This window comes from Nannospalax galili, unplaced genomic scaffold, assembly GCF_000622305.1.
Source record: "Nannospalax galili isolate Female #2095 unplaced genomic scaffold, S.galili_v1.0 scaffold418, whole genome shotgun sequence".
In the NCBI taxonomy this organism is placed as follows: domain Eukaryota; kingdom Metazoa; phylum Chordata; class Mammalia; order Rodentia; family Spalacidae; genus Nannospalax; species Nannospalax galili.
The window spans coordinates 2,933,844-2,937,907 of record NW_008342003.1 but is presented as its reverse complement, the minus strand read 5'-3'; the positions used below and the strand labels follow the sequence as shown (position 1 = coordinate 2,937,907).

The 4,064-nt window shown below is 36.8% G+C and overlaps 1 pseudogene; it reads right to left on the bottom strand.

The window, feature by feature from the left end:
- Positions 1 to 446: 446 nt before the first annotated feature.
- Positions 447 to 1,551, bottom strand: LOC103737934 (annotated as a pseudogene).
- Between the last annotated feature and the right edge of the window lie 2,513 nt (positions 1,552 to 4,064).

The window sequence follows — 4,064 nt, the reverse complement described above, 5'->3', positions numbered from 1 at the left end:
TTTATGATCTTACTGATTTCTGTATCTCTTTGACTATTAATGCAATGGTGAAATATTGCAAATATAATTCATTTTTATAATTCTCAGGGACAAAGTGACAGAGATGAATGTATTTTAATAGTTTTCTTAAAACCAAAACCTAAAACATTCTGGGTGGGTAGTAGGAATAATCAGTTGATGAGGTTATAGGAAAAATGGAGTGAATGTGACCATTTCTTAACTTCTATATGCATGATTGCTACATATTGTTTGTTGTATGCATAATGAGTAAATATATGTCATATGACATACTTTTTTGTTTTTTTACAATTTAATAAACACTTCTTTTGTTGACTGCACAAAAGTAAAGCTGGTTGGTAGTATGTTGGGACATGATAATAACAGTTATTTTCTGACTGGTTTGTACTCTTCAATAATGAGCAGAAGGAACTTGTATGAAACTGCTATCAAGCCAGCAAGACTGCATTTATGCACCCATCATTTTTAAGATTGTTGGTAACATGGGCATACTTTCCCCAAATAATCTTGCCTCCTTGTGTTACAAGGCCCAACTTACTCACTTTCAGGATTACAACTTGAATGATGTATCCTGGGGAATGATGAACTTTTTTTCCACACCAAGTATTGGTGGAAAAAGACAACTTTTAACTCAGGTTGTGTTATGTGGGCCTTTTGGAAATGTAAGCCCATTGCCTAATGAACCTTTCTTATTTAGGTGGGTTTCTTATAAAACCATCACCAACAAAGCAAACTTTAGTAACCCATCCATTTCCATGCTGTGGTGATTTGAATGAGACTATCCCTGGTAGACTCCAAGTATTTAGACAGTTTGTCCCCAATTGGTGGTGATGTTTTTGGAGGTGAGGTCTTGCTAGAGGAAGCAAGTCACTGGGTATTTGATGTAAGAGTTCTTAAACCTTGCAAGATTTCCAGTCATTCTCTGCTTCCTGTGCCTGCTTGAAGATGTGATCAATTGACCTTCTGCCCTGGCCACCTCTGCTGCCATGCCTTCCTGCCTCCTTCACCATTATGGAGTAGTCCAAGCCAAGTAAACTCTCCCTTGTATAAGTGGCCTTAGTCATGGTGTTTTATCACAGCAACAGAGAAGTAATTAATCCCTTTTTATTTCACTTTCTTGTTTGAATAATTTTCAATACTTCTGTGTCTCCTTCCTCATAAACTTCAGGCAGAGGGATTTCCCATTTTCCTTCCTTCTGGCCTTCTCTTTCTGCTTTTGCTTAATCATGTTGGAAAATACTTTTGCTCTGGAATCTCTCTATCTTACAGATGACAGGTACTGCTCTTTGTGGAGTCTTTACATATTTTCTTTTGTTTGGTGTCTGCCTTTTCATGAATCTTGATAGCCTTTCATTTGCATTTTCTCAGGATGGTGCTATATAAGGTATATCTTAGCCTTCAAACCAGTCTTTTTAAAAAAAATTTCCTTCTTTGAAAGTTCATGGGGCTCACGACTTTCTTTTTTTTCTTGTGGTAATACAAAGAATATTCATGGAATTTACAGTGTAATTCAATATATTTATTTTGTAGCATAGTGACAGCCACAGAGCTCAGGGCTCAAACTCTAGGGTATGGGAGTGCAGAGAAGCTCTCAACTTTTTCAGAAATGTATTGTCTGTTTTTAACATTTTGAAATACATTGTTTAATTCAAGTTAAATTTCCAGTCTCATTGTCATCACTTTGATAAAACAATGAGTGGCAGTGTGGCCCTTATTTTATGGAGACCTAATTGTGTAGGTCTATATTTACCTAATTGTCAGCTGAGCTAGACAATTTGAAAATTGATATCCAAGGAGAAGACTGGATTTTAATTAAATATATTTTGAGACAGGGTCTCCCTGTAATCCCAGCTGCCCTGGAACTTGCTATGTAGACCAAGCTGAGCTTGATCTCACAGAGATCCACCTGCCTTTATCTCCCAAGTGCTGGGATTAATGGGGTACACTACCATACCTACCTAATTTGGAATCTTAGCTATAACTCAAAATTCACTAAATTATTAGATGAGGCCAGGCATGGTAGAGCATGCCTTTAATCCCAGCACTCGGGAGGCAGAGACAGGTGGATCTCAGTGAGTTCAAGGCCAGCGTGGTCTACATAGTGAGTTCTGGGACAGCTGGGGCTACAGAAAGACCCTGTCTCAAAAAAAAGATAAAAAAATTATTAGATGAAATATTAAAATGAAAACTATTGGATGCAAAGGAGCATAAAATAGATTTGGAAGGTTGAAAGTTATAAGTGGAAGAGTACTTGTTACTGGAATATTACATGCATATGCAATAATATTATATGCAATATCATATGGTCTTTAAAGCACCAAACAAGTGATTTACAGTACTTAGAAAAAAATATACAAGATGAAAAAGCTGAGCTCCATTTTGTTATTGAGATAGTTGAAAAGGATTTCTGGTCATATTCTAGGTAACACAATGAAAGATTAAAGAAGTTGCTAAAATCTTTTGAAATAGATTATTTTCAAAGCTAGGGAAGGTTGGTGTGATGACTCATAGATCATGAGTATCTACCCTTTAGATGCTGAGCTTGTCACCTTCAAAGACTTGCAACTGACTTTCCAGTGAAATTGTTAACTTCCAGGGACATTCAATGTCTATAAAGAAAAAAGAAACCTTGAATTTAAATAAGTGAAAAATTTATATAAAATCTTGATACCATTTGATATGTCAAAAAACATAATCAACGCTAAATGTTGTAAAAGTGTTCAGAATCATAAGCACACAAGCAGAGAATTTGAAAAGCGGTATTTCTGTTGTAGAACCATAAATGAACACCTGGAATTGGTTCAGAAGAAGCTTTGAGCTCTGCGTTACTGAGAACATTCCTGTATTTTCCTGGTAGGGGGAGGAGGCTATAACATGGTCAGTGTCCAAAGGTCTCTGGTCTAAAGATTTTGCATTTTCCTAAAACAACATGATTTGAAGAGTGAGCAAGTGAGCTAGAACAAGAGCTAAACTGACGATGTAAATGAAATGCTGAGAGAGGAGAGCAAAATGTAGAAATCTTTCCAAAATCTTAAAGTCCAATAGAGAAGGATTCAGCAAAAAGATTGAATGAGGGTAGACAGAGGGAAGGAAGGAATACAGCAATGCATTGTCTTATAGAACTGAAGCAAATCATTTCCAGAAGGAGGGAGCAATCAACTCTGCCAAATTTTGGTATTGAATAAGTAAATAGGATGAAGGCTGGAGCATGTAAATTGAATTTCATTAGCTGGAGCTGAGAAATATAGAAAGCCTCCTCTGTGAACTACTGGAGCATAGGACAGATAATTGGCCTAAGAAGTCAGTGGAATAAAAATTAGATGTCAACTTCTTGACAAATCTAAACATACAAAAGACATAGGATGTGGGGCTGGAGAGATGCTTCAGCAGTTAAAAACACTGGCTGTTGAAGACCCAGGTTCAAATCCCAGTACCCACATGGCAGCTAACAACTGTCCGTAACTCCAGTTCCAGGGGATCCGGCAGCCTCTTTCTGTGGGCATTGCATGACACAGGTGCACTTACCTACATGCAAAAAAGACACAGGATGAAGGAATACTTGGAAGTGAGTTTTTTTTTTCTTTTTCTGATTTTAGGTACAATAATTCAGAGATAAAGAGAAAAATAATCCAGTGTGTTTTAAATAGCAAGAAAAGGAACATTAAAAATACCAATTGTTCATGACTAACTACTTAGTGTTAAATTAGGAAGTCTTTGTTTTGGGTATTTATATAAATTGTTGACCAAAAACAGTAAGAAATACACTTTATGGTTTGTGGTTGGCCTCTGACACCCTCAGGCAGCTGGGCTGTAACTGCGATTGCCCTGAAGGAGCTGCAAGGACATGGAGACCCCTGAGGTGAGTGATGATGATGCTGGAGATGGAATCCTGAGCCTCTTTCATGCTAAGTATGTGTTCTGCCACTGAATCACACCCCATTCTGCTTTTATTGAACATTTCGATTCTATTTTCTTCTTCTCTTAGCAAAAAAAAAAATCATTTTTTAAAAAAATATACACTTGACAAGATATTTATAAACAGTATA